The sequence below is a fragment of the Bos indicus x Bos taurus genome, chromosome 24 (assembly GCF_003369695.1).
Source record: "Bos indicus x Bos taurus breed Angus x Brahman F1 hybrid chromosome 24, Bos_hybrid_MaternalHap_v2.0, whole genome shotgun sequence".
Taxonomy (NCBI): domain Eukaryota; kingdom Metazoa; phylum Chordata; class Mammalia; order Artiodactyla; family Bovidae; genus Bos; species Bos indicus x Bos taurus.
The window spans coordinates 38,243,258-38,267,786 of record NC_040099.1 but is presented as its reverse complement, the minus strand read 5'-3'; the positions used below and the strand labels follow the sequence as shown (position 1 = coordinate 38,267,786).

General features: G+C 40.4%; 1 protein-coding gene across 2 annotated transcripts in view; it reads left to right on the top strand.

The window, feature by feature from the left end:
- The window catches only part of DLGAP1 (DLG associated protein 1), a 788,387-nt gene that overhangs the window by 261,088 nt on the left and 502,770 nt on the right, over positions 1 to 24,529 (top strand). For both annotated transcript variants that reach the window (XM_027526317.1, XM_027526318.1), the window contains exon 3: positions 4,753 to 4,864. The gene's annotated coding sequence lies outside the window, so the exon portion shown is untranslated. The remainder of the gene's footprint in view (positions 1 to 4,752; positions 4,865 to 24,529) is intronic.

The following is a 24,529-nucleotide window of genomic DNA, read 5'->3' as shown; positions in this document are numbered from 1 at the left end:
GGCTGTTCTGAGCATGGAGCCCCATGGAGCTGCCCAGGAGGTGCATCCACGCGTCCCGCCCTGCTTTGAAGTTTCCTAAACACAGATGAGGACACAAGTAGCAAAGGGGTTTGCAAAGGAAGTGGCAACTCGCTAGTCTTCCTCGTTTGCTTTTTATTTGATCAGAGGCTGCCTCAGACATCTGGGAGTCACAGAATAATTGCAGACCTACTTCTGAAATTGATTCTTACTCCAAGATCTGCAAGGGTAAGAGGACCTGGGGGCAGATGGCTAGTTTAACGTGGTCTTCAAACAAACACCATGTTTTATGGTCTATGCATTTGAGTAAAATTTTACAGTAAAACATGAGACTTCAAAAAATGAACTTGGATGGTTTTGAGTTTAACGTGTTCAGTTGAAGAGGCACTTATAAATCAAGAAATCCATGTTAAAGATACAATAGTAGACTTTAAAGAATTGTTCCTAGAATTTCCAGAGCTCCCAGCTATACTTCGTCAACTGTGCACTGGTTTCTATGGCTCAGTGACCACATCTCTCCCATTTCCACATCTTCTTATCCCAAAGGACGGATGATTGTTGCTAAAAATCGAGGAAGATTTGAGAGAAGTCTTGTGCCCCAACCACAATTTACCTTGCTCCCTGAAAGTTCTACTTTATGACTTATTGAGTAGCATTATTAATATTTCGTAAGAGTTTCTTCTCCATATTTAAGAAAGGACTGCCACAATGTAGAGCATGGTTTTTATTACATCTTGTGGAAAATTGATTTTTTTTCACACAGAGATAGACTTAATCTTATAGTCAATAGAGAAATAAATATTTGAAAGTAAAAGCTGGAAAAAGAGAATTAAAATGTGCTGAGTTCTGTTATGTACCAGTTACTGTTCTTTACATGTATTTTTGTGTTTAACATCCACATAGTCATTGTGGTAGGTGAAAATAAGAATACTGTCCATGTGAGGCCAGAAACCCATCTGGAAGCTTCCATTCCAGTATTGTATGTCCAAGGCCTACCTGAGAAGCCTGCTTAGTACTGACTTCTCAAAGCCAGTGTGGCCAAATTAAGCTCACCTTTTCCCCACAAAGCCTTCTCTAGTCGCTTTGTGTCCAGCTCTTTGCGACTCCATGGATTGTAGCCTGCCAGCCTCCTCTGTCCATGGGATTCTCCAGGCAAGAATACTGGAGTGGGTTGCCATGTCCTCCTCCAGGGGATCTTCCTGCCTAAGGGGTTGAACCTGTGTCTCTTGTATCTCCTGGGTTGGCAGGCAGGTTCTTTGCCACTAACACCACATGGGAAGCCCCTTCTCTAGCCACAGCCTTTCTCATCTAAGCGATGGTACTGCCCTCTTCCGATTGTGCGGGCTAAAACCCTTGAGGACAGCCTTGCCACCCTCCTTCCTTATCTCCTCCACCCGGTCCATAAGGAGATGCTCTTGACTCTCCTTCAGAAGAAGCCCAGCCTGGACCTGAGCCCTCCTTAGCAGCACCCACTGAGTCTGAGCTGACATCTCTGTCCAAGAAGATGATCTTTCCACCTGCCTCCACCCTGGCAGCCGGCCCTGTGGTCTCTTCCCATGCAGCAGCTAGAATAAGGTTATAGAAACAGAACTAATATCAATTCTGAGCTCAACCTCCTGCAGTGGCTCCCATTTCACTTTCAGAGTAAAAGCCAAAAAGCCTCGAGCTGCCTTTGATTCACCCTCCCTCCACCTCTGCCCACACAGTAGCCCCCCTGCTACCCCTTCATTCCTGTGCCTTTGATCCCCACTTCCCAGTGTCACTCCATTCCCACTGATCCTCTCGCAATTCCAGGAACAGCCCCTGGGGACACTCCCACCTTCGGGCCTTAACCTTGGCCATTCTGTCTGCTGAAACACCCTAATCTTGCCCATGACTAACCCCCTCACATCCTCCAAGGGCTTGGTTTCATGGCACCTTTTTACTGAGGTCCCCTTACCACCCCGCAGGCAACAAAGGCCAGAGGTGAGGATTCAGTGACACACATGGATAGTGGGCGCCTTTGAAGGTTGAGGAAGGTGGTAGGATGCTGGGCAGATCCTAGAGAAAGGGGCCAAGCAGATGGCCCAAGCGGTTGACTCTGTAACAACACAGTTGGGGTAGCAGAAAGCTTGCCATTGAATCAAGCAACTTAAGGTCAAATTTCACTGTGTGTGTGTGTGTGTGTGTGAGAGAGAGAGAGAGAGAGAGAGAGAGTTTTGTTTACCTTTCCTTTGCTCTTGTTCTTTCTCAGATATAGAGACTAAATATTGCTACTCCGTGACAGAGGAAAAAAAAAAAGCAGGAAGAAAAAAATTTAAAAGGGACTCTGGGAAAGGAAGAAAATACCAGAGAGTCAGGAATTCTTCATTCTAATCTCAATTCTGTCACCAAAGGCCAATGCCTTGAGCAAGTCATTTCCTTGGTTTCAGTTTGTTTAGCTGTAGAATAAGGAGATTGGGCAGGAATCGGTAAGTTTCTCAACTTGATCAGGAGAATGAGCCAGGGCACCTTTGCAAAATGCACATTTCCCTGAATCTACTCATGAACAGACTGATTTAATCAATCTTACATGAAATTCTGTAGTTTGTATTTTTTACCAGTTTTCCAGACAATTGTGATGATCAACCACTCTGGAATCACTAGATTTGATGACATTTAAGACAACCTCCCAGTGTTCCATTGTTTAAGATATTTGTTTACCTAAATATTCAAATCAGAAAATATCACAATTGTAGTAAGATTGACTTTTATTGTTTCTCTGGGTGTTTCTGTCAAAAACTGCATAATCTTTTCATTTTTTTCTATAGAAAATTAAGAACAATGTCTAGCACAAGATAGTTCCTAAATATTTATGAATGAATAAGTGATCAGTTCCAAATGTTTAAAAAATTGATATTTTTAGTATCTCCTTGGGTAACCTATTTCTTATATGTAGGAAAAAAATTCAGAGTTCATCTGGTATCCTTCAACACTAAGAATACTTAGCAAAATAATTATATATAAACGAAGACTCATAATGATAGTTATACTTGAACATTTTTGATAATGGAAAACTATTTCTATCCTTTATAGTATAGATAAACGAGATGCATGTGAAAATATTCTATTCCCAATGTGCTATGTGCTATGTGCTTTATGTGCTATGTGCTTTATGTGCTATGAAAATATGTGATATTTTTGTGCTCCTATTGTTCTTGTTTTCAGCCACCCATGGCATCCTAATTCTCAACCTGTCAACTTTGCCAGCCTCACAGTCTTGCTGGGACAACTTCTGCAGAGAATTGTATTAGCCCTGAACTTTTTGAATGACCAGTGTGATTTGTGGAAACAAATACAGTCTCATGGGTTTCAAAAGGGATTGAACTTGGAGGCAGAAATTCTGAGATGTCATTCTGCCTTTGTGTCTCTTAATAAAATTAGTCAAGCCTTGTCACCTCTTCTGGCCTCTAGTTCCTCTTCTGTGAAGTGATTTCTCCATTTATTCAGACACTGTCATAGTGCCTCTGACATTATTTGAATGTGCTACCACAAGCCACAAAATCATATTGCTTAGAAGCAAACAGGAACAGAACTCTGTTGGTACCTTCATTTTTCAACACCAATCATTTGTGCCTGTAACACAAGGCCTTGCCTCCATGACTTTTCAGAAAGGAAAAGCATAGGTCAGCATAAAGCATGTGATATGACCATAATAGGTATCCCCCTCCTTAAGTCTGGGTCCAATTAGAAGTTCCATTTTATTGCTTTCATGAGAAAATATTGTTACTAGTTGGAGCTAATGGTTTGGTTTAGGCCTCAGCCAGTATCTAGTAGGGGCTTCCCAGGTGACTCAGTAATAAAGAATCTGCCTGCCAGGGCAGGATGTGTGGTTCTATCCTTGAGTCAGGAAGATCCCCTGCAGAAGGAAAGGACTACCCACTCCAGCATTCTTGCCTGGAAAATTCCATGGACCAAAGAGCCTAGCGGGTTATGGTCTATAAGGGTTGCAAAGAGTCAGATGTGACTGAGCACGCACAGCACCTAGATCTAGTGATACTCCTAGGAAGAGTCTGCCATGATTGGTGTCCTCTTGTGATATCAAAGGAATTACCCTGGAAAGGATACTTGTTAACCCCCCCCCTTTTTTTTAGTTACAGTTATTTAGTTGCTGCATTGTAAAACAAATATTGCACAGGAAGTGAACACAACCTTGTGTATAATATATCTTACAAAATGACATGACCAATGCTTGCATTTTATTACTTTTTAAAGAGAATATAAGCGTTAATGGTAGAAAGGTATTAATAGACGGTAGAGTAGCAAACCTATTTATTATGGTGACATTATTTTGTATTTTTTAGGGTTGATTTTCTTTTGAAAAGCATAAAAGGAAAATGTACCATTGTGCGAGAACTCTACCAGGCTAATTTTCTATGAAACACTCTTCTCACATCATTGAATTTAACGGCTGCCAGAGTCATTGTGATCTTCTTAAGTAACTTTTTGTTTCAGGGCTTTGTATCTGGGCTTCCCTGGTGGTTCAGACTGTAAAGAATCTGCCTGCAATGTGGGAGACCCAGGTTTGATCCCAGGGTTGGGAAGATGCCCTGGAGAAGGAAATGGCAACCCACTCCAGTATTCTTGCCTGGAGAATTCAATAGTCAGAAGAGCCTGGCAAACTGTAGTTCATGGAATTACAAAGAGTTGGACACAACTGAGTGAGTTAAGACACACACACACTGCATCTAATTACTGCATTTTGTTATATTTCAGAACAGTTGAGCATCACACACCAAAAGGCACATCGGGTTAAAAAACAAAAGCTGTAAAGTTTGGATCTTTTCCTGCACTAGAAGCAAGAAAAATGGAAAATTGATCATCAAAGGTAAAACTATCTCCTTTTCCTTTAAATCATATATTCCTACAGCTCCCTTTTCAGTCACTGTGTGTGAAGCAATTTTTTCTTTTATGATTGTGTGGTGAAGTTTAACAGACATATTTCTGGCTTATAATTCTAAGTATATTAATATGCTACTGACATAATCCTCTATTGTTTTAACTCCTTAATTGCCTGCTCAGAATTTGGACCAAATGTGTTTTATATGTTTAATTTTCATTCTTGGTGTTGATCTAGAGTGGCAGAGCAGGGCGATGCACTTTTGTAAGTCTTTGGGCTAAAATGTTGCACTTTAGGTTAGGCATGGAATCATGGAAGTAGGTGATGCAGTATCAGCTTCTTTCTTCTTGGGAGTGTTGGACGGATTTGAATTTATCACCACAAACTGATCAACTTGATTTATGTGAGGTAAGAAAGACAATGGAAACACTTGAAGTAATGGTATGGTCTCCACTCCTTTCATTTTATTGTATAGTTTATGGAAAGAAAAAAGAATGGTCTTGACAATATGTGATGTAAGATCTAAAAGGAATTGATATTGCCAAATATGTTAATAATTGATTGTCTTTGTTATGATTGCTTGCCTGGGACAACTACTTGAGCATGGTTGTTTACTGGGGAGTTAATTCCAAGGATTGGGGACAGTGAATGGGGGAAGAAACAAAGACCAAAATAAGAGCAAATGAATGAGTTCTCCAAGGTGGACGTGGGACCATGGTTCCCCTGGGACTTCCAAGAGGCTATGAGATCCCCCCTGGAATTTCCACCTGAAGGACGTATAGCCAAAGGTTCGCTCATTGGCTTTTTCCCTTTGGTTGTGGAAGCTCCTGGGTCATTAAATCCCCCACAGTGCTGAGCAGTGCTGGCACTGGTCACTTGTGGACACTGTGAAGGCAAAGAGAATCTGAGTTGGTTCAGAACTGTCCATCTGTGCAGCCATGGCTGAAATCAGAGGTGGACCAACAGGGTATGATACAGGGACCAGAAGTGTCTATTGTAGTTCTTTTTACTTTATTTCCAATAGTCAAATAAATCACATAATCCTCTTAAATGAACCATTTCCAGGAAGAATATGTCTTGTGTTTTAAAGACGTTGATCAGTGATATCCAAATGGCATAGAACCTAAAGGAACTCTGTTTCAAAACTAACTTCTTATTTAATAAATTGTCCATGTTCAGAGGTGAAAAGTACATCCTGGTCCATGTGTACTTTGGATATTATGTAGTAAGATTTGAAGTATGACCAAAATATTGGAAAAGAGATAATGGAATTAGACTTTATAGTGCCTATACATATTATTCACTGTATATTGATTTCGTACGGGAAGGTGTCTGTGGATGCACAAAAATAGAATTATTGTTTTTCCTATTTGGAAATAGCCCCATTAGCTGTGTCATTATTGGTGTGAAAAGCGTGACTGTAATTATGCATGTCCGAGCATAAAATTACAAGGACGGTCAGCTGACAAAATAGATTTAACACATTAAAGTGAATCAGGGTTTGTTTGTTGGTTGGTTTTTGGCAATGAGGACATTCAGCAGATGAAAATAAAGCCAGGTAAAGGCTGTGGTTTTTTGTGACCTAGAAGATCCTTTGTTCAGAGGAGAGATGTTACCAGGGAACTCTAAGGAGCAACTCTGCAATCACATGAATAAGCAACATTTCAACTGATAAAATTAACATGCAAATTCCTAATGCGGGAAATGAAAATGGTAGAAGAAGGGAAAGGGTGGCCAGAAGAGGCAGGGCAGGGGGACCACAAAAACAGTGACACGTGGCGAGACAGAAATGCCCAAAGTGGACAGAATGAAACTGCAGAAATAAGAGAATCATAAAGCGGTGGAGAGATAACCTCTTAGAGCAGACCTCATCTTGAGCTCAGGATGCAGACTGAGCAAATGGTCTCAGTTCAGCTGAGGCCTGATAAATTCCTGGGTCATCACGGAAAGAATCAATTAATGTGTCTTCTCACCTAAACAGCACAGTTGTCTCCTTTGTCTTCCTGTATGTGGTCTCCTTAGATTCCAAAGCCTCCTGAATAAAAAAGCTCTGATCACATTTGCTCTTTGCTCAGAAAATATTCCCTTATTTACCAAGTCATCATTGTCCAGACTTCTTAATCAGATATTTAAAACCTGCCACTCTGTTTTCAGGCTTCACTTTCTTATTTCTTGATGCCACTCAATGTCTAGACCATTGATTAGTACTGCAAATTCTGTAATGTATCTTCCAAGTGATTTGGGTGCATTTGGGTTCTCAAACATAGCTGAGTCTAGTCTAGGACCGGACCCAAGAATTTGCCTTGTTAAAATGTTCCCAGCTGGGTCACTATTGCTGGTCCAGGAACCTCACTTTGAGAATCACCCTGGAAAAACAAATTATCCAGGCTGGCACTATGGTTTCTACATTGCAGTTTAAATCAAAGACTGATTGCAATAAAAGGGCTCGCTTGCCAGCACCACCATTGTTGTGCTGGGTACTAGATTAAGAACAGAGTCTGTCTCCTGGTCAAATACCATCTTAGTGTCATAAAATCCCCCACAGGAAGCCTCTTGATACATTTCTATATCCCCTGCTGTGTTATAGGCTTATAAATGTTTATTGGATGGATGGGTGGATGGAAGGAAAGGAAGGGAAGAAGGAGAGAGGAACAGACAGACAGGTTTGGCAAGCAAGTGTTGATTTCAGCAAGAAACTTCATGCCTACAAAGAAATTGCTGTGGTAATTGCCATTAGGGAAAGACTAATTACCGTCACACGAAAACCTCCTTATTGTATAAGAACATCCTCCATATTTCATGCATTTGATTAGGTGGAATAACTATGGAGTCAGAGCCTGAGCATCTGGGTATCAATAGTATTGTGCTCTATAATAAGCAGAGTCTTTCACAAAAGACTTTGCTGTTTGATTGAGTTCAGCAGAGGAGAGATGTCATTTCTATCAAGACAAATTGTGCATTTTACTTTATAAAAGAGCCACTGGCTATGTGCAAGCAGGAAATCACGTCTATTTAATGAATTCCTTTGCAAATGTCTCTTCCTTGAGTTTAAATTTTGCAGCTGCAGCATCATTTGAATGTTTATTCACATTTTGGACAATTGTGCTTTCTGGGATTTTGCTTTCTTGCGTTCAGATGTGTTCGTGTATCACTGTTGCAAATTCTTTCTCTACATCTTTTATCTGCGCACATCATCCCGTGATTGGCTTGTAAATTTATCCTACTTTTCTTACTAAAATAACTGTTCCTGCTGTCTGCTTTCTGCCTGCTCTTTGATTTAGTCCTGAAATTGGGCTCAAGGCCTACTTTTAGAGCTCAGCATGAAATTTATTCTGTATGTTTTTAAACCAGGTTCCTACTTGTTTATTTCTGTTATAGGTTCTGTGTTGGCACCAGCTTCAAAATGCGCCCTTGAAAGAGCCTCTTATAATTATGTATCAGCATAAATAATAACAATGAATGAAAACAGGAATCTTGAAAATTTATTTTAAAAATTGATTTCATCATTTACTTTAATGGTAGAAAATTAAAACAGTCAGCTGCTGCTACAGCATAGCTGGTGTTAAGCTTCGAAGAAAGGACTAGTTCCAACTTTGTTGTTACCTTGATGTGTGTCCTTGGCTGAGTCCTCAGGCCTCAGCTACCTCCATTATAAAAAGAAGGATTTAGGATAAATGTCACTAAGGGGTTCATTCTGGTTCCTCATCTTGTAATGTCAAGATGTAGGTCACATGAAATTCTGCTTAAAATCAGGTATGAGAATATGAGTGAGTCAGTTCATCAACTAATACGGTAACCTTTGGAGGTAAAGTTGAAAGAACATGGTTTAGGGTGCAGAAAGATCTGTGTTCAAAACTCAGCTCATCCATATATTAAGAGCATGAGCTTGGAGAACTGACTGCACCCTTTGGTGTGCCTCAGTTTCTTCATCTGTAAAATGGGGGCAGTGTTGTCATCATCTGCCAGTAGCTTTAAAAATGGGATAATCTGAAGAATATCCAGCACTTACCAACTGAGCACACTGAGCTCTAAGGATCTCTCCAGGCCTCTAAGCCAGCTTGAGCCCACACCATGGTTTCAGAGGTTAGTGGAAATTCTGTTCTTCTTCACTATAATTCTACAAGGCTAAGAAATTTATATCTGTGACTTTAAAAGATAAACTCAGTTTGGAAAATGTACCTGTAATTTAGTCATCTGAAACCTGGCAAGACAAATAGGAAAATTCAGCAGTAGGTTTTCAGCTTGACAGGATATCTGGTTCCATACATTGTGAGTAATTTATACAGAGCAAGCAAGGCTCTTTTCATCAAGACTGACTCCTTCAGTGTCAAAGCTTAAGGTTTGCAAATTGCATTCTGACTCTGACTTTGTTATGTGGCCACAGTTTGGGCAGAAACGAAAGCCTCTTTAAGACTTCGGTTTAGCCTGAATAAATGTTGCTGTGCTCTTGATTTATATCTGATTCCGGTAAGTTCAAAGGTATGCCTTACTTTTTTCTTTCTTGTCCTCTGAAAATTTATGTTTATAGCCAATTTGTACCCAGATAAATTACATTTGGGGCAAAGATGATTTGTTTACCATAGGATCCATGCAACTATGGAATATTTTTCTGCTCTTTTCATTAATTAATTTTTTGAGGTTGAAGTGTCCCTTTGATACTGGTTAACCTCAGTCCTTTCTCAGCAGAAATTCAGAACTTCCTCCTTAATAGGAATAGATCAATAAAGTTTTGGTGGACAATTTCATCAATCTTAGCAGAGGGTTTAACCCTGTGGGCTTCTTTACTCTATCAATATTTTATAAATCCTCTGCAAGTTAATGTCTTTTGAGATAAAGCTTACTATATTTTATTCCTCTGTGCTTTTTCATGAGAAATGATTTAGAGCCAGGAATTGCTGGTGCTGTTTGAGTACATTGATTACTTTAGACGCCTATAAGATAACTAAAATCTAATTGTGGGTCGTTGTGTTTATTTGTCATGTCTCTGAGACATTTCACCGCGAAGATGAAAATCATACTGATGAGGCTGTTTCAAGCTCTGGGAGATAGATACATATATGTGTCAGCATACCACCTACTCAGTCAGTGTGTGGTGATGGTCATGGTGGAGATGATGGTGTGGTGGTGTCTATTTAGCAACCTAGTCATCCACAGTAGTGTATTTAATTTCTGCATAAATCAATTATTACCAAAATTGGCCTTTTCTATTAAAAGATCTATTAAGTACTATCTGAAGGACACATGTTCTCCATTGTATGATAGAATCATTTCTTTGTAAAGCAGAGTATAATAGAATTGATCACAGCTCACATCTTTTTTTAGTATTTGTTGACGTTTTGAAAATCCCCAAGGACAGCATTTAGTCTGTAGTAAAAGGGTTGGACTCTAAAGAAGGCTGAGTGCAGAAGAATTGATGCTTTTGAATTGTGGTGCTGGAGAAGACTCTTGAGAGTCCCTCGGACAGCAAGGACATAAACCAGTCAGTCCTAAAGGAAATCAACCCTGAATATTCATTGGAAAGACTGATGCTGAAGCTCCAATACTTTGGCCACCTAATGTGAAGAGTTGCATCATTGGAAAAGACCCTGATGCTGGGAAAGATTGAAGGCAGGAGGAGAAGGGGGCGACAGAGGATGAGATGGTTGGATGGCATCACGACTCAATGAACCTAAGTCTGAGCAAACTCCCAGAGATGGTGGACAGGGAAGCCTGGCAGGCTATAGTCCATGGGGTTGCAAAGAGTCAGACACAACTGAGCGACTGAGCAACAAAAAGATGCAGCTTGATATGAATTATAGGGAAAAAAACAAAATGCATATTGGCAAAGTTTTTTTCATTCCTGTTGTAATCTCATAATGTGCTAGAAATTTTCATCTAAAATATTTACTTAAAGCTAAATTTAGGGCAAAGGTGATCCCACTTAAAACAACCATCATGAATGCAGGGATTTTTCTTGCCATTCCAATATGATCTGGGAATTATAAATCATGTAAAGTACAAATTTGACAAAATAGCTGCAGTGATACACAATTTATTTCTCTCTGGCATGTCAAATGTTTGAGGTCTTTGTATTTATTTATGATTAAAAATACAATAGCAAACATATGTCAAATACGTAGATTTTTACCTGTACGGGGGGGGACATAATTTTATATCTACCCTTTTAGGGTCTTTGACTTGGCCTGAGAATTAAGTTGATGTAAGGTAAGTGAACAGAAAATTGCACAAATGAATTCAGTATAAGTTTTATGTGACTTAAATGTCTTCATAAGAAAATAAAGATGAAAACAAGTAGCGGAATCTAAGTGTTTATATACTACGTTGAACAAAGAGATAGAATTGTGGAAACATAACTAAAATATACAGGGGGCCTAAAGGAAGATAAGAGTTATTTTAATGAGGTCTCTTTGTATAGAATTCTCTCATCCCCCATGCCCTGTCTCTGGTAATAATGATGGTTTCCCCCCGTACAGGGAGGGCATCTTCCACAGGGGAGTTTTATCTTCTGCTTTTAGCAAGTGAAGGGACCTCAGAACACAGTGTTCTCCTCGTGCCTACTGTTTTTCCAGTGCCTTTGACTCAATAATCTTAATGCCAAAGTGGCATATTTCCCTTCCAGGCATTGTTTTGAGCACTTTATCTGAGACCTCACTTAATCCTGACTCTAACCTATGAGAACATTTTATACAACTTCAGGGAGAAATTGACAAATCCACCATCATGGAAATAGATTTCAAACTATTTTTCTTCTTGTTAGAGGAAACTCATAAAAATCTCACCAAAGACACAGAAGATATGAACACACTCTAAGAAACTTCATTTAATGGTCATAAATGGACGTTTAAAATCAACAGTTAGAGAATACCAGTTCTTCTTCAGTGATAGTGACACTAGATTTAGGAGAAAATTCACACCATAGATTATTTGCATACACACGTGCCTACATACAAATACATAGGCACATTGCACAACTGGGGGGGGATGTGCGCTCAGTCATGCCCAACTCTTTGCGACCCCATGGACTGTAGGCTGCCAGGCTCTTCTGTCCATGGGATTTCCCAGGCAAGAATACTGGAGTGGATTGCCATTCAGGGGATCTTCCTCACCCGGGGATGGAAGCTATGTCTCATGTATCTCCTGCATTGGCAGGCAGAGTCTTTACCAATGGTGTGACCTGGGAAGCCACTACCATAAATTAAAGTAGATTAGATTTAAGTAGTTGCTAAATGTTTAAATAGCAGAAGCAAAGCAAGAATGACATAGATTGAATTATTACTATAAATTCATTCTCGTTAATAACCCATCCCTGAATTATTGGTCATGTTTAGGTTCCTGTGTGTGAAACAGGAGGACATTCCACTGATGTTTCACGGTCACGTCAAACTCATTATTTTCAGTACTCAACCCATAAATGCCCCCTTCCATCTGTTCGTCCATCAGCCGTCTCTGCGGCTCTCTGTCCCCATCTATGTCACCATGACCCATACACCCTCTTGCTTAAGCTGGAAACCTAGGAGTCGTCTGTGAAATCACTTCTTCCCACCACTTTTGGAAAATTTAAATGAATTTGTCGAATGAAGTTCTATATTACCCATCTAATGCCCAGCTGGTCGGGTGATTACAGTCAGAGTGTGGTGATGAGACATTATACTCGTGTTTTCTCACGTGTTTGGGTTTCTGGCCACATTGTTCCATCCCCATGTACGGGGTTTATGTTTTTGCATTTTGTTACTGGTGGTGTATTGTTGGTGTTCCATGTAACACATGCAGGGAACATCCACTGTAGAACAGCTGAGAGATTCTCTCCTCTCCATGAAGGCATTGGATTTGTTGAAAGTTACCATGTATGGCCTTTGGCACACACAGCTCTCAGCAGTATTGCCCTCTTTAATTATGTCCCCCAGGAAAAAATAATCACTCCCCTGGTGAGGCAGCTTTCCTAATCAAAGACTTCCTGGGTCTTAAGTAATAAGAAACTCAAAAGTTTCTAATGGAAACTTATAGTGGGGCTTAATTGGGCATGTATTTTAATCTCCTAGGAAGATGAAGAAACTCTAAATGTTACATACAAGAAAATATTTCATGAGGGATACATGGATGGTTTCATATATTTTGTTCTATTTTTATTTAAGAGAAGTTACTGGCAAAATAATGTGTGCATTAGTATTAAAAGTTTGAGTAATGTATCTTCCTTGACCTGTAAATTACTGCTTCTTTCCCAATCATTTTATTGTCATTATTTTTCACTTGAACCTTTTTCTAGGTGTGAGAAGTTTTGCTTGGTTAACATATGAAGGAAGGTGCCTCCGGCAAGTAGACTGAAGACCTGAGTCCCAGGAGGATTTTAACAATAAGGGGAACCGTGCCCCCTAACCTCCCAACCCAGGGAGACAGTTAACAGAAAAACAGAGAAGAATTATAGATTGAACTCCAAGGGAAGGCCCTCTTATAGGGGTCAGAAGAAGAAATTAGCTGGGAAGTTAAAATTAGCTAGACAGTGGTTAAAGCAGTTAAAAATGGATTTTATTCAGGACTATTGCAGTAGGGCCAAACAGACCTCGGTAACAAATTGGTTTCAATTCCAAATAAATTATGGACAAGTAGGAACTTACACTTAAATAAATTATGGACAAGTATGGGTTTCTGTTGTGGCTCAGCTGGTAAAGAGTGCACCTGCAATGTGGGAGACCTGGGTTCGATCCCTGGGCTGGAAAGATCCTCTGGAGAAGGGAAAGGCTATCCACTCTAGTATTCTGTCCTGGAGAATTCACAGTCCATGGGGTTGCAAAGAGGGACTTCCACTTAACAAAAACAAAGGACTTATAAGTAAGAAGCAGATGGGAGTCAGTGGATGGAAATTACTAAGAGGAAACATCAGGAGCAAGGGAAGATTCTGGTTAAACAGGCCTGATAGGATTCTTGATAAAGGCAGACCAGGGTGACCAGATATCAAAGGTGAAGAATTTGATCAGATCACAGGGCGATCAGTTACGGAAGGTGGGGTATTCTGACTAAACTGACTTAGCAAAATTCTTGCTACAACTGGGTGATGCAAACCCAATGAGCCTAAGGGGAAGGCCTCTAGGCTTCAAGGAGACGGACTCCTTAGTCACAAGGCGAGTATTGGTCAGAGGAGGCTAAGAGCCAGGAGAACAGGGTTGGTTTTTGTCAGGACAGTGAAAAAGAAAGTTTCAGGATTCAGCCTAGCAAATGTAATTAACATGATCATGTCCTAATTCTGAATAGAGTGATTTAAAATATATTGATATGTCTGCTTATATTGATATGTTTTATTGCATGAAAAAAAAGTGAACTCCTAGATAACAGGACTGATTGTTTTCCCCCATGCATTTGCGTCCCTCATAGTACCTCATACAACTGAAGCGACTTAGCAGCAGCAGCAGTACCTCATAATACAAAGTGTATTGCATTACATAAAAGCAAATAAAAGTACTTGCTTTACTTATCTTAACAGGTCTTTATTTTATGTTGTGGGCAGACCTCAGGTATTACAGGTTTCATTCCAGACCACCACAATAAAGAAAATAGTGTAAAAAAGTGAGTCACAGGAGGTTTCTGGTATCCCAGTACACATAAAAGATACATGCATTGTACTGTACTCTAGTAAGTATGCAATAGCATTAGGTCTTAAAAAAAAGTACCTACCTTAATAAAGATATACTTTATTGCTAAAAAAAGGTTAATCGTCATTTGAGCTTTCAGCAAGTTGTAGCAGCAATATAAAAAATCACTGACCTCCAATCAACCTAACAAATGTTAATAATAATGAAAATGTTAGAAATATTGTGAGAATTACCAGTGTGACACAGAGACCCCAAGTGAGCAAATGCTGTTGGAAAAACACCACCAGTAGACTTGCTCAACTCAGGTTGGCACAGACCTTCAATATGTAAAACAAATAAATAAACTCAATATCTGGGAAGTGCATTAAAATCAAACACAGCAAAAAAACAAAAAGATCTGCCTGTATTTATATCATTTTGAATGCAAAATACTTTAGAGTAAGATTTAAGGGAATACTTTTTGCCAGAAATTAGTATAATGCCAGACTCTCTAGGAAGGCCATTTTTGCCCTAGAATTATGTGATGTTTGTATGCTCGATCACTATCAGACCTGGTAGAATGAAAATAGAGGTGGAAATAATATTATCAACTTTTATGGAAACTTGACCAGGTAGCCGGCTCTATGCCATTCACTTTACAGACTATATTATTTTATTCTCCTCATACCCTATGAAGTAGGTATTATTTTAACACCATTTTGCTAATAAGCACGAAAGTCACAGAAAAGTTAATTATATTCCCCAAGGTCACACACCTAGTCAATGGCAGAGCTGGAATTTGAATGCTGCCACCACAATGCAGAGTCTGTGTTCACTCCCTCAATTAAGAAGTATTTTTATGTTGATGTTTGGCAGAAACCAACAAAATTCTGTAAAGCAATTTTCCTTCAATTAAAAAATAAATTTTTAAAAACCAAAAAAACAAAAGCAAATCAAAAAAAGTATTTTTATACCCTAGACCAGGATCCCCAACCTCTGGGATCAATATCTGATGATCTGAGGTGGAGTTGATGTAATATACTAGAAATAAAGTACACAGTAAATTTAATGCACTTAAATCATCCCAAAACCATCTCCCCACTCCAGTCCATGAAAAATCTGTCTTCCATGAAACCACTCCTGGGCGTCATAAAGGTTGGCGATCATTGCCCACCGACTATATCAGTGTTGATTTCAGGTTCTAATAGATGGTCAGTGAATGTGTTCTTACGATAGTGGGAGGTATGACTGAGGATATTCACTAGCTGATGTATAAAAGTAGAATTATTACTTAGTGATGGTTGACTCATGTCAGTGGAAAAAAAATGCATTGTCTAAAGTAATCAGTTTTAGTTTTCAGATTTTACATGCTGTACTGATTCATCTGCAATTAAAAGAAGGCAATTGCAAAGTGACTAGGAAATAGTCAATTATTGTTCAAAATGCCAAGCTTCAGAAATTAGCATTCTAGAATTTGCACAAATGTTAAGCCAGGAAAAAGAAGTTATAAAACACCATTTCAACTGCTGTTTGAAATTCTGCCATATATTAGTAATTGTATTATAATTTAAATTTGGAATCATAGGATTTTAGAGCTGGCTCAGAGCATTGGGATCCTCTGTGCCAACTTTGTACTTAATGCCAGAAATGTTCACACTCATTTAAAAAAATAAGACGTTTGACAAGTATTCCTCTAACATTGATGTAGAGTCAATAGAAACTGGATTTTTTTTATGCTATGACATAACTTTGTATGTTTGGCTAGTAAAATATTAGAATATTTAGCCAGTCCAGTCCAGCAGGATCTCTTTGTCATTCTTTCCTGGGACTTTCCCATGCCACCATCTGGCCTTTGGAGAAAAAAACTTGCCACCTTCTACATAATTATTGCAGCTCTTTCTGTGTTTTATTCTTAAATCTCATTATTTCTTCTTTCATTTGTCATGTGGAATAAAATGATTTTGACAGAGTAAACAGTATAAACACAAAGACCCTACATACAGTTCCCACAGTGTCTAGTTAGTAATTCTCTCATGCACAAGTGCGCGCGCGCGCGCGTGCACACACACACACACACACACACACACACTCTGAAGCTGGTAAACTGAGCACAATCTGAATGTTTCCAGTCGCCTTAAGATACAAAAAGTTGTATAATGTATTTCTGAGAAGAATATAATAATGTCATCTATGGTCATTTAAAAGCATAATTTATTAGTAGCCCATATGTTTGTGACTATCATTTTTGCCAGAATCAGATGCAAATAGTCCCTTCTTCAGCAAATCCTTCCCCATATGGCCCCTGCTCTCTCATCACCCTTTCTTATGATCCCTGCCATTGGCTCCCTCCCCATCAACCAAGGGGGACAGTTTCCTCATAGGTTTTTCCGAAGGTCAGCTTCTTGCCACTCCTTCTGCCCAGACGCTTCCTGGTCTTTTTCCTGTTTCAGGTGACCTCCTTGAGGTCTTTGTTAAAATGTCTCAGCGTTCCCTAACCACCCTTTACTATCTGCATCAGCTCCTGTTTTGTTGACATTTGTGACACTCAGTGCAATATGCAGTCTGCCCACTGTCCACATTTGTGTTGTGTGTTTGCACGAGTGTGCATGTGTACAGGGGTCATACCTGTCTTTTCTACTGGAATATAAACTTCCTAAAGTCAAGGACAGAATCTGTCTTATTCACCACTGTTTTTCTAGTTTCTAATATAGTAGGTGCTCAATCAAGAAATATCAAATAAATGAATGTCCTGCAATTAGAAGTGTTGAAATAGAGATATTAAGGCACATTCAAAGATCATTGGGATCTTTACCCATTTTTGCTGTTGCCAGTTATGTATTCACTTATTAATTGATCACTTATCATTGAATAATCATTCTTTTAGGTGTCATCTGTGTTCTTATGTCCCTTTGTTCAGGAGCAGTGATGTGGGTATGTTTGTATGTATGATGCCTCTGGAATTTACTTATTCAAAAAATTTTGGAAATAAAAAATAATTGTCCCCATAACTGAGAAAGGATTTTAGATGAAATGGAACTTTAAGAACAGCATGAAAGACCAACAGAGAGGAAAGGCATTTAATGTTCTTGTAATGAGATCAAATGGACTCTAATAGTTGAAATCCCAATGTTGAAGAATGTTTAGACATGATAGAAAGGCATGTGAATCATGATGTGATTACGCTTTGCCAAGCAAATATGTGAGACATCTGTTTAAAATGCCTGGAATGTCCTGTTCAGTTATGTAATAAATAGTTCAGGATGGTACTGATCTTGTTGTATCATTAATTGTTGCAAATAATTGTTTACCTGGTGGTCACTTTGAAACATGATCTTATAGATTATTATATCATCTCTTCCAATAACCATTTCAGAAAGAAATTATTTGCCTAAGGAATCATACCTATTCTGGAACTCCCATAGACTGAATCTCATAGTCTTAACATACCTCATTAAGCCAGTGTCAGAGTTAGCAGGGAGTAGAGTGGTCAGAGGCGATTTAAAATGATCCAAACCTTCCCACTGATCCATCTTCACTTCCTGTGAGCCACATATCTCAGGGAAGCCTGCAGCATCCTTATAATCAGGAGACCTGTGCATTTGTAAGGTTACAGATTGACGTGTGTGGGTGATGGACCAGGGTACCTGACACCTCTCATCCCAGGATGCACCAGTATTTCCTACTGTCTTCTTTATGACTAGGGAAAAGAACAAGAGTCAACCAATGAGGCCGCATGAGATTTTTAATAGCACTTACAAGCGACTTCCCTGGTAGTTCAGACAGTAAACAATCTGCCAGCAATGCGGGACACCCGGGTTTGATCTCTAGCTTGGGAAGAGCCCCAGGAGAAGGAAATGACAACCCACTCCAATATTCTTGCCTGGAGAATTCCATGGACATAGGAGCTTGATGGGCTACAGTCCATGGGGTCACAAAGGGTCAGACATGACTGAGTGACTAACACAAGCGACAGGCTGCTGAGATTTTATTTACTGCAAATAGTCCTCTTTTTGTCCGCTACATGCTTGCCCAGCCCATACATTCAGTAGCTCTAAAGGCTCTTCCTTTCTTCATGCCCTCTTTTCACTGTCAGCTTTTCTTTCTATGGAACTTATCGAAAGCACATCTTCATTTCTTGTACCGTGTGCAATGAGCTGTGATCTAGCCATCACATTACAGCAGCCCTTCTATCTGGTTTTGCTAATTAGGTTTGGATGGCACAGTTCTGCTATGGAATGGTCTTTGACAGCAAGTATCTCTCCATCCCCTTCCCCCTGCCGAGGCAGGAAACTTCTCCTGATGCCTTAGGCCCTTGAATTATTCTGAATGTTCAGTTCAGTTCAGTCACTCAGTCGTGTCCAACTCTTTGTGACCCCATGAATCGCAGCACGCCAGGCCTCCCTGTCCATCACCAACTCCCAGAGTCTACTCAAACTCATATCCATTGAGTCGGTGAGGCCATCCAGTCATCTCATCCTCTGTCATCCCCTTTTCCTCCTGCCCCCAATCCCTCCCAGCATCAGGGTCTTTTCCAATGAGTCAACTCTGTGCGTGAGATGGCCAAAGTATTGGAGTCAGCTTCAGCATCAGTCCTTCCAATGAACACCCAGGACTGATTTTTAGGATGGACTGGTTGGACCTCCTTGCAGTCCAAGGGACTCGCAAGAGTCTTCTCCAACACCACAGTTCAAAAGCATCAATTCTTCGGCACTCAGCTTTCTTCACAGTCCAACTTTCACATCCATACATGACCACTAGAAAAACCATAGCCTTGACTAGACAGACCTTTGTTGGCAAAGTAATGTCTCTGCTTTTTTAATATGCTATCTAGGTTGGTCATAAATGTTCTTCCAAGGAGTAAGCGAATGTAGCCTTCATTTATTCTGGAATATTGAGTATAACCTTTAAATGAAAAATTTGCAAGCATTTTGGGAAAACTCAGAAGACTTATTTACAGTTTTTACCACTACTTAGCAGTTCCGTAGGTCATTGGCGCACCATCTTCTTCCATGGCCTGAAATGTCACGTTGAAAGTCAACAGATCTTGCATTTGTTTCTGGCATCACCATCGACTGAGCTTGACCTCGGGCATATATTTTGCCCTCCACTTCAGTAAATGGCCACAGAGCTTTGGGGAATTAACTTGGATTTTTGCTGATGTCACATTCTGTTTTCTTGCTTTTCAGTGCAATATTATCTTTTAAGGATCTGCTTTTCTTTGTAAGTACTCAGCCTTGTCTCTGTTCCCATGCCTTTCTTCTCCGCTTATTTGAAAAACATGAGACTGTAAAGCATTTAGAAAACAGAAAGTGACATAAATGGGAAGTAGTTATAGTCATTTTTCTCATGTGTGAAATCAGCATTTACAGGAGACACATAATTGCCTCTAGTGACTGAGAATGCTTACAAGAACCCCACTAGTGGTCTTGGGGAAAATATTAGGTAGCTAACAAAGAAGACAAATTCCTATTAAAAATAAGGTTTATCCCATACACAACATGCTTTCTAAAAAACTCAATCTTGCTGTGAACTATTCTGTGATTTTTCTGGACACCTGAACTTATTTTATACAGTCTTGAGCCATGTCAAATGAATTTTCTCATGTTTCACAAGGAGTAGACATTTAAGGCAGTAAGCCAATAAATTACATATGAAGACTTACTACAGCATACATGGGATTCAGTTCATTTCAGTTGCTCAGTCGTGTCTGACTCTTTGCGACCCCATGAATTGCAGCACACCAGGCCTCCCTGTCCATCACCAACTCCTGGAGTTCACCCAAACTCATGTCCATCGAGTCGGTGATGCCATCCAGCCATCTCATCCTCTGTCATCCCCTACTCCTCCTGCCCCTACTCCCTCCCAGCATCAGGGTCTTTTCCAGTGAGTCAACTCTTTGCATGAGGTGGCCATTAGAATCTTTAAAATCTCCTCTTAAGTTGTATTTTTTGAGGTCTTAATTTACTATTTTGTTAGAAGAGAAATTAGCAACAAAATAATATTTTAGCATCTGTTTCTATTTTATAGCAAACACGTGGCCCTCATAGTTGTGCTCAAATTAATGCTTTTCAGATCTTTTTTTCCTCTAAAAAACCATGTTAATTACTAGTGAGTTACATAAACATAGTATTAAAATGGGACTTCCCCAGTGGTTCAGCAGTAAAGAATCTGCCTGCAGTGCAGGAGACACAGGTTTGATCTCTGGGTCAGGAAGATCCCCTGGAGAAGGAAATGACAACCCACTCCAATATTCTTGCCTGGAGAATCCCCATGGGCAGAGGAGCCTGGTGGGCTACAGTCCATGGGGTCACAAAGAGTTGGACACAATTGAAGTGACTGAGCAGCAGCAGCAGTAGTATAATATCAAGTTTGCTGCTTGACATCAGTCTTTTGTTTCATCAATTAATCAACTAAATAAATGCTTCTGAATGCTTCCTCTACTCTCATTTCTCTGAATCCAGGTATCCCTCTTACCTACTTTTCCACCTCCTTCTTTTCCCTGATACGTTACTCTGTGATTTGACTAATGATGATAAGAAGGGGGTCAATCATCAACATCCTGGTAGGTTAGTAAGAGGAATTTAAATAATTTTTTTCCTGATGGACAAATGCGTATTCTTTTGAAAATGTACTGCTGGCTACAAAGCTAATGGGTTGTCCAAAAAGTTTGTTCCACTTCAAGTAAAAATAAGACCTAATTTTCATTTTCACAAAGAACTTTATTAAAGAAACATATTCCCTAACCAAACAACCTTTTTGTCCAACCAAGTATTTTTCTCAGCTATCCAATATCATATCTTGCTTTGCATAGAGGGGATGTAGGTAGGAAGATGGTTCTTGAATAACCTTGAGGAGGTATGGTGCTTCCCAGGTGGCTCAGCGGGTAAAGGAATCCGTCTGCAATGCAGGAAACGCGAGTTCGATCCTTGAGTCAGGAAGATCCCCTGGAGAAGGGCATGGCAACCCACTCCAGTGTTCTTGCCTGGAGAATCCCATGGACAGAGGAGCCATGGGGTTTACAGTCCATAGGACTACAAAGAGTCGGACATGACTGAAGCTACTGAGCTCGCACACATGAGGCTGTAGTCTGTGTGGATGACCAAAATTTCCATCTTTATATTTCAACTCACATGGTGGCTTCTAGATCCTTTCCTGAAACAAGATAATTGTCCCTAGAAACTTCAGCTGATATTACAGGTCAAATGACTAGGAATGCAAAAGTGTTATTATGCAAATTTTTGTCTTTAAAGTGCAGCCAGAGGCTACTGCTATAAATAGAAAAATCAAGTGAAGAAAATTCATCCTCTGGACATACTATGCGACCACCTTTTGCTTTCTTATCGGATGTTTCCATTTTCCCTCAAGGGGGGAGGAAGAGGTTTCATTAATCTGGGACAGATATCTGTAGAGGTTTTATCCTTTTTGGAGGCTGCCTTTGAAAAGTGGCTTTGATACCTGTATATTTGGGTTTCTGTGACTTAAAACTAAAAAAAAGTTCAGCACCATATGTAACCACTGTTAAAAGTCATAGGGCTGCTACTGTGAGGTTGCACAAGAGACATGTGGCAGATCAGGGAAAAGGCCATTTTATGGTTTCAAGCAGCTTGTATCTCCTTAAAAAGAACTTCCAAAAGGTAGACATTTTTATTGTCGTCGTTCAGTCGCTAAGTTGTCTGACTGTTTGCAACCCCACAGACTGCAGCATGCCGGGCTTCCCTGTCCCTCACCATCTCCTGGATCTTGCTCAAGCTCATATGCATTGAGTTGGTGATGCCATCCAACTGTCTCACCCTCTTTCGCCCCTTCCTCCTGCCCTCAGTGTTTCCCAGCATCAGGGTCTTTTTCAGTGAATTGGTTCTTGACATCACATGGCCAAAGTATTGGAATTTCAGCTTCAGCATCTGTCCTTCCAATGATATTCAGGGTTGGTTTCCTTTAGGACTTGTTCTTAGAACTATAAATATGTAGATAAAATACATAGACACACATACATATTCTGTATATTTACACGTATGAATATTTGGGCAACAATGGAGATGGTTAAAAATATGCTATTTCAGTCTCTTTATGCATTTGTGCATGGTATTTAATATGTCTGGTCAAACCTGGGCTTTTAAATATGAACTTTGTCTTGGGTTGGCTAAAAAGGTGATATGAGTTTTCCCATAAGGTGTTACAGGAAAAAACCCAGATACACTTTTTTGGCCAACCCACTATTTTACCAGAGAGTTGTGCCTTTGTAATTCTAAGCAAATGAGGTTGTGCACAGCCGAGATGCCTGGTGCAGTCTTAAAGGCAGGGCAGGGTCATCTCAGAGACAAAGTGTTTGTTTAATAATGGCAGAGAGCGCCACAGCATCCATCTTTGCAGTCGGTTTTATTTATTTATTTTTTTAATGTGCTTCCCCGCCCCTACCCACGAGAGGGTTCACTTACACAAAGCTTCAGCTGCGCCGCTGCTCTGCCATGCACTGTCTTGGCCAGGTGCTTCTAATTGCAAGCTTCCGACAAGAAGCTGGAGCCCAGCTGTGCCGGGATCAATTCCTGCCACTGTGGGAAACCGGAGAGGAAGCCTGAACTAGGTCAGAAAACTGCCTCCCTCATCAAGTCTCTCTGACTCCGGCTGGTGCCCTCATTTCCAGCTTTGCAGCTGCCCTGTCCCTTGATCTCTGTGGTCCCTCGTAGTTCCGGTCACCCTGGTCCTGCAGAAGGGGTAGCACCCACCTGTGGACCCAGCTCTGTGCACGGACTTTGAGGCAGATTGTTGGCCCCAGACCAAGATATGGCAAGCAGGAAATCTCCAGCCAAGAAACAAGTCACTCTGAATCTCATCTCATTGACTTGGCAGCTTGAATCGAGTTTCTTCAGTGTCCCTCAGTTTTCCCTTTCATCGGAGTTCATACCCTGGGTTTATGCATTTTTTGAGTCCCTGGCTGGCTCAGCCTTCTTGGGTTGATCGCATTTCCTGGCTCTGTCCATGGACCTTAGAGACCTTGCCCTTCACTCTGCATTATTTCAGCCGTGTTTCTGCACAGCCAGATACAGGACCTGGGTTTTGGCTAATATTGTTTGGTTCTTTGCAATCCTTAGCAACACAATTTGAGACCAGCCTGTTGTCCCTAATGCCTGGAATTTTTCTTTTTTTCAGTCTGATTAGTTGTTCTGCATCTGTTGTGACTCAGCTTGAGCATCGATTCACGAAGGCGTCTCTGGCCTCCCTCTGTGCCCCACGCACCCCCTGCCAGGCAGGGCTAGGAGCTCTTTCACTGCACTTTCCTCATGGCCTATGCCTGTTTCAAATACAGACTTTGACTTATATTAATCATTTATTTATACATTTTTCACTTCTCTGCCACACACTCTGCTCTGTGTGTCTCCTGATGTGAGGTACAAGGAAGTGATTTTTTTATGTTTCTTGGGTGAATGAATAAACTTTCAGGTGTGTGTTTCTGTGTGCTCATTCTCATAACTCACCCTTTGCCTCGCTCCTTTTATATTGACCCCCAAGCTTCACCCAGCTACCACTCACCTTTGCTGGCCATCATCTGGACTTAGCTGTGACACTGACCACCAACCTAGAGCACATGTTGCTTGCCTGGTGCCCTGTGATCCGATTCCCGTGTGCCTTGTCTTGCCCATTCTTGCTGGTTGTGGATGGTTTCCATACCGTACGTTGAAGTTTCTACATCTGTTGACAACGGCTAAACATCTGGCAAAGTTGCTTTCTCTGTCTCAGGCTGGAAAAAAATCATATCAAGATATTATGATTCTTACAAACTCTGAATCCTGGAAAGAACATGCCAAGATCTTCCTCTTTAATCAGAAAATAAAGTGTATTGAATGAATCATCTTTATCCCTTTAACAGTGATTATCGAGACAGCAAAATATTTTATGGCAAATAGATGCTGAAAATTTAGGACTATTATTTCAAAGTGAGCAATGGTGTCAGCCAGAACCCAGGTTCTTTCTGGGGTCAGAAGCTGTTTTGGTTCTTGTGAGCCAGGGGACCTCCTCTATCATTGCTTCAGGATCTGGGACCCAAAATGCCAGAGATCTTCCTCTCTGGCTTCCCTGGTGGCTCGGACAGTAA